Below are 20,057 nucleotides of genomic sequence, written 5' to 3' on the forward strand. Positions count from 1 at the left end.
AAAGTAAGAACTTGTTAGAGTGAAATACATTCATGTGATAACACCTGCAAGTGACCTAGGCCAACCCACACCCTCATCTTATTTACACATGAGAGAAATGGGGTTTGGTAAAGGTCTGGGCTGGGCAATTAGAGGCAATGGCTGGGTGAGCTGGGGCCAGAACTCAAGTCTTCTGATTGCCGGCCTGGGGCTCTTTTTTTTTTTTTTTTTTTTTTTTTTTAGGTCAAACTGTCTCCTGCACTTGCAGAAAAGACAATGTAGCTAATGGGTGCCCACCACCTGCACTTTGTTGTGACCTGTACGCTTACCATTTCTCCACAGCCTAAGAGGGAGGGAACTGACAACTACCGTCCACCAGCTATACACAGCTGATGCCTTGCTTGCATTCAATTCTCACTACACGCCTACAATCATAAAAGCTGGTATTTACTGATTACTTACTATGTGCTGGGTGCTGTTCTAGGGACTTTACATGTATTTGCACAAGGTACCCGGCCAAGGATGTACACTGGAGGCTGAATGCAGCATACATGTACTAAGCCCTGAAATGGGACCACATCAGCCTTGTGGTAGGAGTGCCTCTTTGTGTGACTCATCTGCCCAACGAGATGTCCTTTCCAAAGATACACAGAGGCACACAGGGAGGTATGGTGGAAGTCTTGACGGCATCCTCATGTGGCTGCTCCTGTTGCCATTCACTTGCTGATCTGTCATAGCTAGACAGTGGTAGAGGCAGGATTTCAATCCAGGTATTCTGACTCTAATCCCACAAATGGCCTTTTGAGAGCAGCTTGAGATAAGCTTTAATATTACATATACCTTGAGGACAGAAATTCCGTATGCCTTATTCACTGACGTCGTCCTAGTATCCAGAACAGGGTCAGTGCACACAGGCACTAGTAAATTTTGTTAACTAACCAACCCCCTCAATGGCTTGCTTAAGGTCACACAGATAGTAGGAGATAACTGCTGGGATTTGAATGCAAACCACTCTGACTTGAAAGCTCTTGTTCAGGGGCGCCTGGGTGGCTCAGTCGGTTGATTGTCTGATTTCAGCTCAGGTCATGATCTGCTGTTTGTGGGTTCAAACCCTGCATCGGGTTCTATACTGACAGCTCAGAGCCTGGAGCCTGCTTCAGATTCTGTGTCTCCCTCTCTCTTTGCCTCTTTCTCTATCAAAAATAAATAAACATTAAAATTTTTTAGAAAAAAAGCTCTTTTTCTTTCCAAAATAACATTCTGTCAGTGTTAGCCATTTGTTGAACTTATTGATCTCTAATTATGTGCTCAGGAATCTGGGGCTACAAAGATGAATAAGGTTTAGTTCCTACTCTCAAAAAGATGGGATAGCAATTGTCTGCAAGAATCCATATTCCTGGAATCATATTCCCTTATTTGTTCACACACCACAAGTCCAAATGATAGAAGCCCATGGTACATTTTAAGCCAAGAGTGCCTGTCCTGTCTGCCAAACCCAGGATTATAAAAGTGGCCCACCAAGGTCCGCTGGCCTCGTTTATTGCCTTGCATACACCATTTGCTGGGTGTATTCATAGAACACTGTTGTGGGGAGAATAAATTAAATCTGTGCAAACTTGGATAGTCAGATCCCTATGCTAGCTTCTCTAGATTCCTTTGAAGTGATGGCCACAGGCCAGTTTTTATAAGGACCTCCATGCCTTCCTACCTTCTCCCCTGTCTAAAGGTTTACAAAAAGTGAGAAACTTAAGTTAGAAAACTCAGCTGGGAAAGTTGCTCCTAAAAGCAGAGGCCAGGTTCTGATGAGAAACATTAATTCAGGGTTTAACTCATTTTCCTTCCTGGTTTTGTTTCTATAATATTTAGGAGGCAGGAGGTAGTTCGAAGAGAAGCGTGTTTAAAACAAAAATCTCCAAATTCATTCGCCGAATTCCACGGTACTGTGTGAGCCATCTCTTAATAATCCTACATCAATAGGAGAGAAGTTGTAACTAGTTCACTTCATGTAATTATAGGGCAGCTTTCTGCCAGGCTTTAAAGATAGACTTTGAAATGTTGCTTTTTTCATTTGCCTCCTGCTGTGTGTGGGGAGTGGCTGAGGCTCCTGGGACACAGGCCAGAGCTAAATGGGGGCCAACTAGAGAGGGAGGCACCAAGCTTTGGTTCCTGTTTTCCTGCGCTCACGCTGCTGGGAACACAAATATCTTACCAAAATGGTCTCCTGTGGGAAGCTCAGGGCCTAGAACTACTACCTAAATCCTCTCATCTTGAGTTCAGATAAGAATTGAGAAAGCCAAGGTCCCAATAAGCTTACGGCAAGATGTACAGCAGAAAGCTTCAGATTTCCTACTAGACAGTAGTTCTCCAAGTATGGTCCCTGACCAGCAGCATGAGTACCGCCTGGGAGCTGGTTAGAAACGCAAGTTATTGAAGCCGGCCCCACAAAAAACCTAATTCTGGGGACAGGCCCCAGCGATCTGTGCTGCAAAAAGGCTTGATGCACCCGAAAATTTGGGAACTGCTTCTAGGGGCATGATGTTGAAGAGCATTATCCTACTTATACATGATGTATAAGAGCATTATGTTGAAGAGCTTTGTCCAGGTGAGAGTCCTAACTTTTAAAGAGAGATTTATTCAAACGATGCATATCTAAACACTAAGACCTCTGGAGTTGAGCAGAGAGCGATTTAAATTCAGGCTCTTCCACTCAGGAGCCATGGAGCCCTGGACAAGTTATTGAACCTCTCTGAGCAGCAGTGTGCTAGCAGCTGGTTAACGAACAGCTCTCTGTGGGAAGTAGAGTGTTTGCCCATCGCCATGGTGTGAATACTCCCATCTTGGCTAATTTCAGGCTACCTGCGTGATGGTCAGTCAAGTCAAAAAATTCATGAACATTGAACAGTGAGCTCTACCCATGTGAGCTGCTGTCAGCACACCACTGTCTCTAGGACTCAGTTTCTTCATCTGTCATAGGGATGAAATGTCATATTTACCTCATAGGGTTGTTGGAATGTGGAAGTGGAAACATAATGACATTGGGCTTTTCTTGAGCACTTACCATGTGCTAAGCACTGAATATGCACTATCTCATAACCATGAGATAGCAGCTCTTATTCCTAACATTTTATTTATGGGGAAACAGCTGAAGTCACATGTCCAAAGGGACAAAGCCACCAAGTGGGAGAGTCTCAGCTTGATTCCAGAGCCTATGGGTGAGAGACATGTGCACAGACTTCTTAGCACAGTGATTGGCACCGGGCATCACTCAGTAAGTGGTAGCTATTTGATAGAAATGAACTTCCTGAATGCCCCTATTCTTTTGGAAGGAAGGATCAAGAGTTCATGCTAAATGTATTTTCTCAGTCACAGAAGCCACATTCATTTTCTTCCGAGAGGAAGCACCGGTGTCTTAGTTCATTTGGGCCACTCTAACAAATACCACACACAAAGTAGGTGGCTTATAAGTAGCAGAAATGTATTTCTCACAGTTATGAGTGCTGGCAAGTCCAAGATCAAGGCACCAGCAGGGTCAAGTTCTGCTGAGAGCCATCTTCTTGGTTCAAAAACAGTGTCTTCTCACATGATGGAAGAGCTAGGCATCTCTGTGGGGTCTCTTTTATAAAAATACTAACCCCGTTTTTAAAGGCTCCACCCTTATGACCTAAGCACCTCCCTAACGCGCCACCTCCTAAGAACATAATCTTTGGGGGTCAGGATATGAATATAGGAATTTGGGGGGACACACAATATTCAGACCATGTCAGCCAGTTTGCCTGATGGGAGAACCGGCTGTTGATTATTCATAAAACAGATGCTCGTAAGAACATAATCTTTGGGGGTCAGGATTTGAATATAGGAATTTGGGGGGACACACAATATTCAGACCATGTCAGCCAGTTTGCCTGATGGGAGAACCGGCTGTTGATTATTCATAAAACAGATGCTCCTAAGAACATAATCTTTGGGGGTCAGGATTTGAATATAGGAATTTGGGGGGACACACAATATTCAGACCATGTCAGCCAGTTTGCCTGATGGGAGAACCGGCTGTTGATTATTCATAAAACAGATGCTCGTAAGAACATAATCTTTGGGGGTCAGGATTTGAATATAGGAATTTGGGGGGACACACAATATTCAGACCATGTCAGCCAGTTTGCCTGATGGGAGAACCGGCTGTTGATTATTCATAAAACAGATGCTCCTAAGAACATAATCTTTGGGGGTCAGGATTTGAATATAGGAATTTGGGGGGACACACAATATTCAGACCATGTCAGCCAGTTTGCCTGATGGGAGAACCGGCTGTTGATTATTCATAAAACAGATGCTCCTAAGAACATAATCTTTGGGGGTCAGGATTTGAATATAGGAATTTGGGGGGACACACAATATTCAGACCATGTCAGCCAGTTTGCCTGATGGGAGAACCGGCTGTTGATTATTCATAAAACAGATGCTCGTAAGAACATAATCTTTGGGGGTCAGGATTTGAATATAGGAATTTGGGGGGACACACAATATTCAGACCATGTCAGCCAGTTTGCCTGATGGGAGAACCGGCTGTTGATTATTCATAAAACAGATGCTCGTAAGAACATAATCTTTGGGGGTCAGGATTTGAATATAGGAATTTGGGGGGACACACAATATTCAGACCATGTCAGCCAGTTTGCCTGATGGGAGAACCGGCTGTTGATTATTCATAAAACAGATGCTCCTAAGAACATAATCTTTGGGGGTCAGGATTTGAATATAGGAATTTGGGGGGACACACAATATTCAGACCATGTCAGCCAGTTTGCCTGATGGGAGAACCGGCTGTTGATTATTCATAAAACAGATGCTCCTAAGAACATAATCTTTGGGGGTCAGGATTTGAATATAGGAATTTGGGGGGACACACAATATTCAGACCATGTCAGCCAGTTTGCCTGATGGGAGAACCGGCTGTTGATTATTCATAAAACAGATGCTCCTAAGAACATAATCTTTGGGGGTCAGGATTTGAATATAGGAATTTGGGGGGACACACAATATTCAGACCATGTCAGCCAGTTTGCCTGATGGGAGAACCGGCTGTTGATTATTCATAAAACAGAGGACGAGCGCCTAATAGTCACAGAGAATACAGCAACTCAGACTCATCTTGATAGAGGTGTAAGCTCCTCTTCCTGTCCCCATATCAATTTGATATGTTTTTTTCCAAGTTTTATCTGTGCCTATATACCAATATATGTACACATACTCATAGGTAGTTTCTTACTGAGACAGAGTAGCACGTTTTTTTTAGAATTTGCTTTTCTTTTTAACATAAGAATACATCATGGACCTCTTTCTGATGGCAGTCCACAGTGATATATCTCATTCTCTTAAATCTGCTTAGCGTTCCACAGTAGTAACACACCATCATTTATCTAAACAATCCTGCACTTGACAATCTTTTATATAGATTCCTGCAAAGATCTGTAGGAGAAATTTCTAAAACTACCATTCCTGAGTCAAAAAGAAAATACAGTTTAAATCTTGATGAATATACCCAAATTGCCTTCTCAAAGTAAAATTTTAAGCTCCCAACATTCAAGAAGGGAAGTGTCTTGTTTGTCCATCCTCTCACGGACATTGGCATTCCTCTGATGATTTTTTAAAACTTTTCATTATGAAAATGTGTACACATAAAATATAGAGGAGTCGATAGTACTGAATCACTGTGTACCCATCATGTGGCTTCCACAACAATGAACATAGGGCCAATCTTATTTCATCTAAACCTCACTCACCTTCTCCCTCAAAGTTAAATTGAGACAAAGCCCATGTGTTCTTCTCTTTGATCTATAAACAACTCAGTGAGCACCTTTAAAAGGTAGGGACTCTACCTGTTTTTTTTTTTTAACATTTATTTATTTTTGAGACAGAGAGCATGAACAGGGGAGGGTCAGAGAAAGAGGGAGGCACAGAATCTGAAACAGGCTCCAGGCTCTGAGCTGTCAGCACAGAGCCCGACGCGGGGCTCGAACCCACGGACCGCGAGATCATGACCTGAGCCGAAGTCGGATGCTTGAGCGACTGAGCCACCCAGGCACCCCTCTACCTGTTTTTTTTTTTTTGAGAGAGAGAAAGAGAGTGCACACACGCCAGCTGGGGAGAGGTGCAGAGGGGGACAAAGAGAGAAAGAGAACCTCCAGCACGTTCCACACTCAGCCCAGAGCCCCACGTGGAGTTCAATTCCAAGACCCTGGGATCATGACCTGAGCTGAAATCAAGAGTCAGACACTCAATGGACTGAGCCACCCAGGCACCCCAGAACTCTATTTTTTTAAACTTAGCCTCAGTACCATTATTGCATCTAAAAATTCATTGATACCATCAAAGATCCAGTTGGTTTTCAAGTTTTCCCAATTAGCTCATGATTTTTTAATAATTGGTTTGTTTGAATCAAGATCCACCAAGGTCCATATGTTGCATTTGGTTGATATGCCTCTTAAGTGTCTTAATCTGTAGGTTTCAAACACACACATACCCTCTTCTTTTTTTTCTTGTAATATATGAGAGGAATTGGGTCATCTTGTCATGTAGTTTCCCATTTTGTGAATTTTTCTTGTTGTATCCCTCTGGTATCATTTAATATGTTCTTCAATCCTCTCTATTTCCTATAACTGATCATTAGATCTAGAGTTACGCTGTCCAATATAGGAGTCACAAGTCACATGCGGCCATTTTACTTTAACTTTAAATTAATTAAAGTAAATAAAACCTAAAGTCCAGTTTCTCAGTCACATTAGCCACATGACAAGTGCTAAGTAACCACATGTGGCTAGTGGCTACTGTATTAGTACAGAATAGCACATTTCCATCATCACAGAAAATTCTATTAGAATGCTTCTAAAGGCATCATGGGATTCTATGGTGACTGGTAAATTATGTTTTTTCTCATATATGCTTAAGAGCAAAGATGAACACCCTGGAGTCTGCATTACTAGGCAGTCTCAGGTAATATAAGGGAAGTATCTTATGTGTGCCAGACTCTACTCCGCCTGTTTTAAGTGGCAGCTGGCTGTGTTTTCAGAAGATGATTAGATGTTTATAATGAGTGCCTCAGGTATGTATGAGATTCTGTGGTGTCAGAGGTCAGCAGCTCCCCGGCATGCAAGCAGCCTTGATCCTTTCCCGCCTCCTTGGAGGGAAATTGAGGGTATCAGTGCGAATCTATGAGGGCTTAGTCTTGCAATTATTTCAAGACACGCTGGTTCCTGGATATTCCTAAACATTTCTCCTTTGTCAGAGGTGCAGGTGCTTCTGGCTGGAGCCTTCTTTTTGAATTGTGCCTTTGTCTTGGCATGTGGGTAATGAGCATATTCCATAGCGTACCAGACAGGTTTCTTAACTTGCTTCTGTGATATTTTGCAGTCTAGAGGGGCCATGGGGATGTAGGGGAGGTCAGCTGCAACTGACAATGGAGAAATCTGACTGGCTGTGCATTTTAGCAGGGGCCTTCACAGGTATCCAATAAAACATTAACAAAACTATGAGGACATGGATGCTTCTGAGTCCATAGGAGATAGTATAGAAAACAAAGCATTTAGTGAGGGTTAGGAGACCATCATTCATGGATTCATTCATTCTGGAAGTACTCATTGGGCCAGACTTGGCACTTGACACTAGGATCAGTGGTGAGCTAGATTAAAGTTTCTGCCCTCATAAAATCTCCAGACTGCTGAAGAAGACAGATCAGTACTTTAACACCCCCTGACAGATACCATGATCAAGATGCTAGAGAGTGTCATAAAACATAAAACTGGGAGAGATCCCTGACCCTGCCATGAATGTGGAGGGACATGAAGTTGAAGCTGAGACCTAGAAGACAAGTAGGAATTGGACAGAAGGAGAGGGTGGAGTGCAGGAAGAATGTTCTGGGAAGAACTTAAGAGGTGAGCATGCATGAGGCACTGGCAGAAGACAAAGTATGGTTTGGCTGCAGCAGGCAGTGTGAGAGGAGAATGGCTAGAGTCAAGAGTAGAGAGATAATCCGTGGACTGATGAATGGAAAAGATGTTATACACACACACACACACACACACACACACACACACACACACACAGGAATATTATTCAGCCATAAAAAGGAATTAAATCTTGGCATTTGTAATGACATGGATGGATCTAGAGAGTATAACGCTAAGTGAAATAAGTTAGTCAGAAAAAACAAATACCATATGATTTCACTTATATGAGGAATTTTTTTTAATTTATATTTTATTTTATTTAATTTATTTCAATATATGAAGTTTACTGTCAAATTGGTTTCCATACAACACCCAGTGCTCATCCCAAAAGGTGCCCTCCTCAATACCCATCACCCACCCTCCCCTCCCTCCCACCCCCCACCAACCCTCAGTTTGTTCTCAGTTTTTAAGAGTCTCTTATGCTTTGGCTCTCTTCCACTCTAACCTCTTTTTTTTTTTCCTTCCCCTCCCCCATGGGTTTCTGTTAAGTTTCTCAGGATTCTAATATGAGGAATTTAAGAAACAAAACAAACAAGCAAATGGAATAAAATAAGGGAGAGAGAAGGCAAGAAACAGACAAGTATAGAGAACAAACTGATGCTTACCAGAGGCTAATATCATGGAAGGGTGGGTTAAGTAGGTGATGAGGATTAAGGAGTGCACTTGTCATGATGAGCACAGGGTGATGTGTGGATCTGTTGAATTACTGTATTATATACCTGAAACTAATATGTATGTTAACTAACTGGAATTATAATAAAAACTTAAACAAAAAGAGTAGATAGCTAAGAACTGAGTAAATCCCACGATGTAAGTCATATCTTCCTGTGCCTCGGTTTATTCCTCCACCAAACAGGCATAATAATGACCATCCAATGTTGTGGGTAGAGCCCAATGACATAGCAAATGCAAAAGTATTTTCCAAACTATATCCTAAAATCCCAGTTATAGAAAGACAAGAGGTTCTAATATAGTCCAATTTCACCTCTGGAGCATGGGTGAATTAGGGAGCTGTGTAATAGTGTTGGAACAAGCTACTGCTGGTTCACAAAATGCAATAATGCACGTCTTAAGTCCTCCCAACTTCATATTCAGTAACGTCAGGTTGGTAGCCAAGGTAGGAGTATTTACACCATGAAAACTGGCAAACGCTGCACATCAGAGCCTTTTGCTTGCTTTTGAGAGCTGGTTTACCAGCACAGCACTCAGTGAAGGTGAAAGTAATGAAATGAATAAGAACCTGCCCAGCAATTACCAAGGAATGTCCATCCACAACAAAAAAAATAGTTTTGAGAGAGTGACTCTTTTCACACTTTCTGCTACCTGCAACAGGCCTACCCAACACCAGCCCTTAGGAAAGAGAACAGGAGAGCCACTCCTTCATGCCAACCCATTCCCAGACGTGACCAAGGAGTATCAGTGACACCCAGGTCACAGAAGTGAGATTGGAGCCTCTCAGATCAACAGCTGCTGAGAGCTGCTTTCTTTGGCTCATGTGGCCAACGATAAATTGGATTTCAATGTTCTGAATAGGCCGAAAAAGATATCTCCTTCCTCCCCTCTGCTCCCTTTCCTGGAGCTGCCAGCTGGTATTTCTTGTCACTCATCATGGTTGCTTGCAGTGGAGATTATACACTTGGTGAAGAGAACATGTGGGAAAGAAAGAGTCTTCAACAGTGGGAGGGTCTAAGGCAGGTATCTGCTGGAAAAACCGGGACATGGATATAGCTCAAAGCACATTTGAAACAATGGGACCTTTCTAAAGGGTGACCTAGAAAAATACTATATTTATCTGTGGATATCTGAGGCTAACACACTTGCACACTCCCAATCCTGGAGAAATAACTAGCTGAGCATGTTAGCAATTTACCTGAGGACCAGAGATGGCAAAAGACGAAGTTGGAATCAGTTCAAATGACATGGTATAGCATATTATTTATTTGTTTGTTTGTTTCATTTATATATTCAACAAATACTTATTGGGCTTTCTGGGTGCTCTGAGAATGTAAACTCTATGCCACAAAGGCAGAGAGTGCGCCTATCTGATATACTGTAGGCGTGTCCATACATTTCTGTTGGAGGAATGCATGGATGGCATCACTTTGCCAGTAGTCACGGGTATAGAGATGAACAAGCCATAGGCCCTGATGCTACAGAGTTCAATGTCTGGAGCACAGACAGACAAGGAAACCAGCAATTACACCACAGGGTGAAGAGTGCTGTGACAGGGGGACTGGCAGGGTTGCTGGGTGCAATGGCTCACAAGAAAAGGAGACCCAACTCAGCGTTGGGGGAGGAGACAGTGAAGGCTTTCTGAAAACAGAGATACAAAACCAAAGATTTTGGCACCTATCTGGATATGACTTTATGGGAAAAAAAGAAAACTTTTCCCGTAATTTGCAGTATCTTGTATTCCTAGGAGGACTACAGGCTCTATCTTAGAATGAAAAATGATTGCAAATAACTTCCAGAATACTTCTGTAGCTTAATCATCAGAGACATCTTTGATTTCTCAGGGACTTTCGAAAAGTTTTCCTAAATTCGGGATTTCTACTTAAATGACCCTGTGCCCAGTGCGAGAGATGACATGAAGGTCTCCAGCGTCACTCACTCCCCACATGGGGACCAGCTCCATAGGCAGGCAGGTACTTCTTCTCCCAGGTCATGTCTGCCCCAGTGGTATAAATGAGAGGAATGCTCTAAATTTTCATTTGACAGAGGCAGACAAACTACAGATTTGCAGAAGGTCCTTATGATGAAAATCTTGACTTCAAGGACAGCTGAACTGAAAGAAAAGATTTCTAACCTCCCAGAGCTTGCTGTTTTCAACAGGGGTCATGCGGGCTTTTTTCTTTGGTATCACCAAATTAAAGGGCTAATAGGTGTAAATACACACGCACACACACACACAACATGCAAGTCTTATGGGATTGAGATGAACTAAAAAGCAAACTGAAATCAAGATGTAACTTGTGACAGTAGAGGGCAAGCACAGCCACCTCAGTGTTTGTCTTCAAAGTCCTTTTCGCCGAGGGTCTGGGAGCACTCCCCATCACTTCATGCCTCACCACAACAGCCTATCCTGCTAGTGGCACCTTGACTTCACTGGCAAACCTAAGAAGGACCACGTACACGGATGTAGAGAGATCAGTAGCATAATAAATCACGTTTTTTCCATGACTCATATGTCAACAGTTACCAACATTTTGCTCATTTGGTTTGGTCTCATACATCACCTTTATTTCTGGAATGTTTTAAAGATGTCCCTGGAGCTTTGACCATTCACCTTAGTATCCTATTGTGTTTAGAGTGAGAAGGAATAGTAAGAATTACTGTCTTTGCTTTGAAGTTGAGGAAAGTGAGGCTCAGAGAGGTTCAGGGCATCACTCACGGACACAAATTTGTAACTTATGTATCACGTTCTAGGCGTTACCTCCAGCCCCCAACCATATTGCCTTGTCATGAGAAATGTCTGCTGTTTGCCTGGGTCATACTGTCCCTGGCCATTCCTCCTTCAGCTGCAGAAATCTTCACGTGGAGGTGGAAGAGAGAAAAGGCTTGGGGGAAGAAGCCAGTGTACATGTAACCAGAGCTTTTTACTATTTTTTCCTAAGCCAGGGAAGGTAGTGATGGTCATTTGATTCATCTTTCCTCCCTGTGCATGTTGGATTTGGCTCAGACTCTCAGAGCATATGGAAAGAGACTCATTCACCACGTGCCACACCAATTGGAAAAGCTCACTCTGGAAATGAGGATAATGGAAGGGAGCAGAATCGCCTCCCAGGATGTGAGAAAACTAACCCCCCACCCTTGTCTCTTAGGCTCCCATGTACCTCTGGAGCCTCCTCACAGGTGCCTATGCCCTCCTAGAAGAAGAGATTACAATGGAAATGCTTTGATTCCCTGAAGGACCTGGCACCCAGCCCATTTCAAAAACAATCCCAAGCTATTTACTAAGAACCAGTTTATGTTAGGAGTCAGGGATATAGCTATGAACATGTCTGGGATTACCTCCTATGATAGGGGAATGAGATCACCCCAAAGCAATCTCAAAGAAATATTTGCAGGGAAAAATGAAAGCATGCTAAGGGTGACCCTAAAATGGGGCTAAGAATTGTGAATGGTTCTTTCTCTGTCCCCTGGCATAGACTCCTGCCTCTTGCACTTTTTCCTGCTCTAAGACCCTTGATAATCCAAAAAAGAGGCAGGAGGAACCAAGGGAAAGAAGCTTGGCATACTTGATTGATATTTGATTGATAGAAGAAGGCAGGAATGCCATGCCCACTGATTAAAAGTGGCAAGAGATAGATAACAAAGGAAACTGTCAAGCTGCAGTGTCCCAGCTCTGTACCTAGGACTGGAAGAAGAGAGGTCTGGGACAAAGGACTAAAGGAAGATGATATAAAGAGAAAGCTATATGACAAAAGTCACAGAAGAGAATGGACTTTTAGATGGAGATACAGGGCCACTAAAAAGAACCTTCCTTACATTGGTTCCTTTCCCATCTCTCATCACCCTATTCTTTTCCTCCATAACACTTACTCCAAATTGTAATTATATCTTTACTTATAAATTTAATCTTTGTTTCTACAACTAGACAATACCTGGCATAGTTGTCCCTCAAAAATCCATTTACTGAAAGACTGAGTGACTGACAAGTAGGACTGGAAAAGTCAGGCCAGAAGATATAACAACAAGCTTATTACTCCTCTCTCCTCCTTTGGGCGAAAAATCCTTATTTATTGAACACTTACTATTTGCCAAGCATCCTACGAGTACTCTATGTGATTTATTTCATTAGTCCTCCTAGCAAACCCATGAGGAAGTGTGTTCATAGGTCCCCAAGACCCCCCTCAGATTCAGTGATTCACTAGAAGGCCTCACAGAATTCAGCAAGCTGTTACAGTCACAGTTAACAGTTTATGGCAGTGATAGAATACAGATTAAAGTCCGAATCAAACACACACACACACACACACACACACACACACACACACACACACAGGGCAGAGTCCAGAAGGGACCAGTCACAAACTTTCGGTTGTCCTCTCCCCGAAGAGTTGCACAGACAACACTTAACTTCACTCAGCGACAATGCATGACAGCACCCGTGAAGTAGTGCCAACCAGGGAAGCTCCCCCAAGACTTGACATCTGGGGTTTTTATTGGAAGCCAGTCAGGTAGGCATGACCGACCTCCTGTGTGGGTGACTTTAGTCTCCAGCTTCTCCAGAGGTCAAGGTTCTACCAGCACATGGCTCCAGGCTCCCACCATAAATCACATTATTAGTTTAGACTCTCTGGTGTGACCCAAGGCCCCCAGTATACAAAGTCTCTCTTAAACAGGCAGGATATTCCTAGGGCTTAGAGGCTATCTCCCATGTCAGCTGCCAAACGTTTCGCTGGAACAGGCAGGGTTTGAATAACCTAGACTTGCTGTGTACTGCACACAGAGGTATGGTATTAGTCCTAATTTGTGGATGATCTAAACCAAGGATCATGAAGGCTAAGTGATCTGGTCAAAGTAACAAAAGCCACAATGCAAACAGACATCCTACTTGAATGTAACATCTATGTTCTGTTGTGCCCTCGTGTCTCCCTTAAAGAAATAAAGTTCTCTATGAAGAAAAGTAACTCACATAGAGTATCTCATAAGCCTGGTCTCAAATATGAATGCCCAGATTCAGGGATTTCCACTTAGGAAGAGCATAATACTGTGAACCTTCTGGTGATCTCAAGTCCCCAACTAGCAGATGGTCTTGATCCTATTGGGCACTGGCATGTTCTCCCTTCTCACCAGAGGAGACAAAACGTGTGCACAAGGGCCAACCAGCACTTTCTAACATACACTCCAATGCCCAAAATCTTCTCCAAAAGGATGATCATGGTGAGGGAGGGTGGTAGGGTGGCCCAACTGGCTAAGCAGCAACTAGGAAGTTAAGATCCAGGACAGTCAGTTGACTCTTTTCTCACCAGTAGAGTAAAATCACATTTATCTTATCCAGCATTCCCACGGCCTGTTCTGCTAATCCGGCAGAGTGGTCCAGATGCAAATGCAAAATCACATTAGCAGATAAAGCTTCTGAGAAGCCAGTCAGCAAAGAAATCTATGTGACTTTGTTTAACTCAGTGTTTCCTGAACTTGAGTATAGAACACTTTTTCGAGCATGTGTAGGACCAAATTATTAAAATTCAGGACAATTTGGAAAATATGGCCCAAATTCTCTTTTTTTTTTTTTGTTTCCCAGCTTATTCCAATAAACCTACTTTCAAATTGTTATTATCAGTCATATTGATTCACCTGGCACATACCCATTTCTTCCAGGAATGACAATTTCTGGATATTTCTTGATTAGTTCACAAATTCATTCATTCTTCAAGCATTTTTCAAATACCTGCTTGTATCCAGGTCTCAGAGACAGAGATACAGAGGTGCTTTACACACACATTCTGAACTCTTCAGCAGAGAATTCGTAGCCTAGTGAATAATAACTTGAGCCAAAGGCCAGGATGGTTTTTCTTGGCTCCACTCTCCAGTGATGGGCGATCTCATAACCAGCTCAGGAAGGTAAGCACTTAGCTCCGCATGTTGATTTTGGCCCCACCTGATTCCAGGAATAGAGGGAAGCAGGCCAAACCCTTTCTAAACCAGTGGGGAGTGTCACCAGTGCACAGTGAAGAGCTCAGTACATAGTAGCAGATGGAGTTCTCATCCCGACTCGGCCTTTTCCTTTCTACTGTGGTGATTCTGTTGCACTTGGGCTCCTTTTCTCTGACCCTGTTACCAGTCCACATGACTCCTTCCGTATTTTCAAACTGGAAATAAGCTCAGAGCTCATTGGCAACAATGTGGTACTGCATTACAGTACCACAGCAGCTCATCCTGCTGTTTCTGGATTCTACTATTTGGCTATTTCATTGTTATGCAGTCTTATTGTTTCCGGGTTTTTAATATGTCCTAGTCCGGACTTGTACAGTGTCAGGTGTCAGAAAGCAAGTCCCAAGTAGTTTAAGTAATAAACAAAACATTGCAGATAAGTAAGTTGATCTTATTTAACTAAGTATCCTTCAAGCACAGCTGGACCTAGGCATTCAAATTTTATTGTCAAGTCTCTTGTCTGTCTAGTTCTCTTATCTACCCATATCTCTATTTCTGCTGCCTCCTGTGTCTTCATTCAGGAAGATGTGTCTTTTGGTCGGCAAATATCACCACTAGTACTCCAAGGCTTACCTCCTCAAGGCACATGATTCAAGAGAGCATCTATATATCAAACCTCTGAGAAGATTATAGTTGGCCCTGTTTGTGGCAGATGACTGCTCTGTACAAAGCACTATGCTAGGGGGATTTGGGTTCCCTGGCTGGCCTGGGCCACATAGCCCTGTGTGTGTGATATGACCAGAGTGAATGCTATGCCATTCAGAAGATGAGAGCAAACAGGTGGTTCCTCAAAGAAGGAATGCTTGCCATAATTTTATTACTAACACTCATTACTACAACATACTTTTTTAAAAATATAATTTATCATCAAGTTAGCTAGCATGCAGTGTATACGGTGTGCTCTTGCCTTCGGGGGTAGATTCCCGTGATTCATCGCTTCCATACAACACCCCGTGCTCATCCGGACAAGTTCCCTCCTCCTTTTACTGCTAATGTCTCTGCATGACCGTGTTTCCGTGTTTCCTTGTTTCTTGGTTCCATGTATTATTCCTCCATCAAAAGCATGGCCCTCATGGCTCTCAGGCCCTACTGCGTTGACAAATGAATAGACAAATTACAGGACCATAGAAGTCGTGAGCCTTTTGAATCTCAGAGAAGGAAAGCTTTGGGGGTACATGCGAGCTTCCATTGGATCATCTGGCTTTCTGAAAATCACCAGGAAAAAGGGTTTGGTAATGGCTTGGCTTTGAGACCTCCACACCCACTTTATCCCCATTCCCCTCCCACCCACACCTGTAGAGACAGAAAACAATTGTGGGTGATAAAACCCATTACCAACAATGTGACGGGTGATAGCTGATGTGGAACGCAGAGTCATTTTCCCCTGAGAGAACAGTTGAGAACCGGATAGAATCAACCAGCTGAGTCTCTTCAGGTGCTTAACTTTTATGTGAGGGCTCTGGAGTTCAATAATTCATGCTAATGCAGCCAGCAGCAAGCAAATTGCATTCACACTCTATTCAGATTTTGATTATAAAACAGAGACCCAAATGAGTTTTATGATGGAAAAACATACTTGGTGACTTCAGCTGGATGAAAGAGCATGAGGATGATAGAAACACCAGGACTTGAGGTCAAAAGAGCCTAAGTCAGTCTTTGGGGCTGCCACACGCTGGCTGTGTGACCTTGTGCAATAACACTGAATGTCTCAGAACTTCTGTTTCTTCATCAGTACAATGGGGTGACACCACCGACTTCATAGGATTTTGAAATGATGTAAATGACAATACATGAAGAGTGCAGTAAAGCGGTAATGTGAGACAAATTTCTGTGGCCTGCCAGTACCACAATAAACGTTAATTTCCTTCCTTTCTTCAAATTCTCTCCTTCTGTCTGCACCTACCCGCCCCACCGACCTTTTTTCAGCAGGAAGTCCGTAGTTCCTATAAGTATGAATGTAGAACTGAGAATGCCAGGGGAGGTTGAAGAGTAAGAAGACGTTAAGAATGGATTGACAGTTCGCTCCCACAAAGATGAAGGTGGCCAGGCAACTAGAACTATCTCAGGGTTTCAACGTACATACATCTTCAAAAAGATGTAAGCACTCTGTGCAATTTCAGTTTTAATATACTTGCTTACTAATCATTAAAATATGTAGCCACTTGCACTGGAGTATCTTCCAGAAAAGAAAGAAAAAAGGCAGCTTAGCCATTTACAAAGCCTACATCAAAACTCCATTGCTCCCGTTTTAGTCAGAATAAGATGTAACTCAGACCAGGGCATCAAACTTGGATGCTGGGGAGCTTGATGACAAAGTAGCTACTCGAATCGCACTCCAAGAGATTCTGGTCAAATAGATCAGGGATGTGGTCCAGGAGTCTGATACAGGTGAACCACAAACTTCATTTTGAAAAACACTGGCTTGGGCTCTTCGGGACAGACAAACTCGACCTCAGATCCTGAACCCACTACTTCCTACCTTCACGAACTTGGGCAACTTTGTAACTTCTGATACATGGGAGTCTAATCACAGGTTGGCATGAGATTAAGATATATTGAGATATATTGTGGAGTACTGAGCACAACGCCTGGCCCGTAGGAAGGAGCACTCAATAAATGTTAATTATTGACACTATCATGATTATGCAAAGTCAAAGAAAAGGGCTTCGGTTCTTTCTTTTCTTAATTTTTTTCATTCTTCCTCCCTTTTCTTTTACAAATCCATACTAACAGTGCATTAAGCAAGACGGAAGTTTATTTAGCTTCCAGACGAAAGTCTGGAAGTCAAAGTAGTTCAAGACTTGGGTGACAGCTCTGCAACCCAGACTACTTCCTTCCCTCTTTCAGTGTGACCCTCATCCTCACTGTTCAAGATGGCAGCTGGAACTCCAGCAGTCATGTCTGCATTCCACATGGCAAAGTGGAGGAAAGGAAAGAGAAAATCAATCTCTCTCAGTAACGACACTTCCTAAAATTCGCTTTTACCCCATTGGCCAAAACTTAGCTGTCCGGAGAGGCTGGCAAATGTGATCGGCGTTCCAGGTGGCCATGTACCCCCCAAAATGTGATTTATTTTACAATGGAAAATTGGGAGAAAAAATATGGAGGGACAACTGTTGTTCCCTGCTATACCCAGCCCGGGGAGTCTAACAGATTCAAATCATTCTTCAGAAATCCTCTGCTCTCATTCTGCTTCCATCTGCTTATTTCTCAGATAAGAAACTTCTCCAAAGAGGTAGTTGCATAATCTGTGGATCCTACTCAGCTTGGCTTATTTTATTCCTAAATTGCTTTCATACCTTTTACTTTTCATTCCCCAGTTTCATTCATTTTATTTCTACTATCCAATTTTTTTCAATTTTCTTTTTTACATAATCTCCATACCCAACATGGGGCTCAAACTCACAACCCAGAGATCAAGAGCCACATGGTCTATTGTCTAAGCTAGCCAGGCACCCCTTTACTGTTCAATTTTAATAGACAATACAATTATTTCATTGTAGAATAGTTAGAAAGCATGGCTAAGCACTTAGAAAAACAATTTTTTAACTTTCAAAAATATCACTGCTTAGAAATAATCACTCTTAAAATGCTGGTCTGGCCATCCAGCATTTTCTCAAGGTAAAAATATATGTATGTGTTTACAAGGAAAGCCTAGTTTTCATTTATAATGAAAACATAACTGTTTTTAACCTCTTCTATTAAATTTAGTATATATCAGGAGTAATTCTCATATAGATTCTCTCATCAATTTTAATGACTGCAGGGTTTTCCACTGTGTGGGTGTATCATAATTTATTCAACCAGTTCCGTTTATAATCTCCATAACGCTGTGCTAAACCTCCTAGCCCACGCATCTTTGCTCACATGTCCCCAAGTTTCCCGAGGATGAGCTGTGTTCCTGTGGTTTTCTTTTTCCCTAGGCTCCCTTTACTGTATCCAGGGACCAGCAGAAAAGCACTTCTCTATCATCCCGTCAGCAAGGGACTATTCAGATCTTGTCTCTACACCTAAACTGCTTGAAATTCCTTTTTAAGTAACATTGCGGTCTCGGAAGTTTCCTGGAGAACTGGAACACTGCCTGCTTACACCCCCTTATGAGTAGCAAGATCACCCCCCGAGAAAGGGGACTACATCACCCCACTGCTGAGGAAAGCACAAAGTAAAATACAATGCAGGTGACCCTGAAGGGCTATTAAACATGTTATTAGAACCTTTAGTTTGCCAAACTGACTCCAAGCCAGATGAGAGTGAGGTGTTTCTCTGTGTAGAAACCAGTTTCAATTAGAAAAAAATGCACTTCACTAAAATAATTATTTGGATAGACAAGTAAGTTGACAGTTCTTTAGCTGATTTTTTTAAAGTGCTGACTGATCTCTGACTAAATGTTTCTTTGTCTCAATGCTCCCTAATGATGCAAGCCCTCACAAGGTTTACACTTTCTAGACAAGGCTGAGGACAAATCATGCTGCAATCACTCTCATATAGCACTTTGTCTCTCTCTCTTTTTTAAAGCTTGGTTTTAGTAATTTCCACACCCAACATAGGGCTCAGACTCACAACCCTGAGATCAAGAATCTCATGTTTCTGGGGCACTTGGGTAGCTCAGTAGGTTAAGCGTCTGACTTTGGCTCAGGTCATGATCTCACGGCTCGTGGGTTCGAGCCCCCCAAAGGGCTCTGTGCTGACAGCTTGGAGCCTGCAGCCTGCTTGGGATTCTGTGTCTCCCTCTCTCTCTGCCCCTCCCCTGCTCACACTCTATCTCTCTCTCTTTCAAAAATAAATATGTAAAAAAAAAAAAAAAATCTCATGCTTCTCCAAATGAGGCAGCCAGATGCCCTTCATACAGCACTTTGTATTTTCAGGGACTTCTCACCTCTGTTGTCTCCCCGTCAACACTGAGGAGTAGGTAGAACTGATATTATTAACCTTTCCCTACAGACGATGATTATAAAAGATGCCATTTAGGGACGCCTAGGTGGCTCAGTCAGTTGAGCGTCTGACTTGAGCTCAGGTCATGATCTCATGGTTCTTGAGTTTGAGCCCCGCATCGAGCTCTGTGCTGACAGATCAGAGCCTGGAGCCTGCTTCGGGTTCTATGTCTCCCTCTCTCTGCCCCTCCCCCACTCACGCTCTGTCTCTCTCTGCCTCTCAAAAATAAAGAAATGTAATTAAAAAAATTTATAAGAGATGCCATTTATGGAGTATGCACTATGTATCAAGCAATATGCTAAATGCATTGTGAATATTATTTAGTCCCCACAACTGCCCTGATAAAGCACATATTCTATTATCCCATTTTATAAATGGATAGATTTATGAATGATTAAATGACTTGATCATGGTCAGATGACAGGAAAGAGGTCAAGCCAGAATTCAAAATCAATATTCAGGCCCCAGAAAGAGTCACTGACTCAC

The 20,057-nt window shown here is 42.7% G+C and overlaps 1 protein-coding gene across 1 annotated transcript in view; it reads left to right on the forward strand.

Annotated features, from left to right (window-relative positions):
- Nucleotides 1-20,057, forward strand: part of SH3RF2 (SH3 domain containing ring finger 2) — a 111,576-nt gene that overhangs the window by 32,193 nt on the left and 59,326 nt on the right. The window lies entirely within an intron of this gene.

Source organism: Panthera tigris, chromosome A1 (genome assembly GCF_018350195.1).
Source record: "Panthera tigris isolate Pti1 chromosome A1, P.tigris_Pti1_mat1.1, whole genome shotgun sequence".
In the NCBI taxonomy this organism is placed as follows: Eukaryota; Metazoa; Chordata; class Mammalia; order Carnivora; family Felidae; genus Panthera; species Panthera tigris.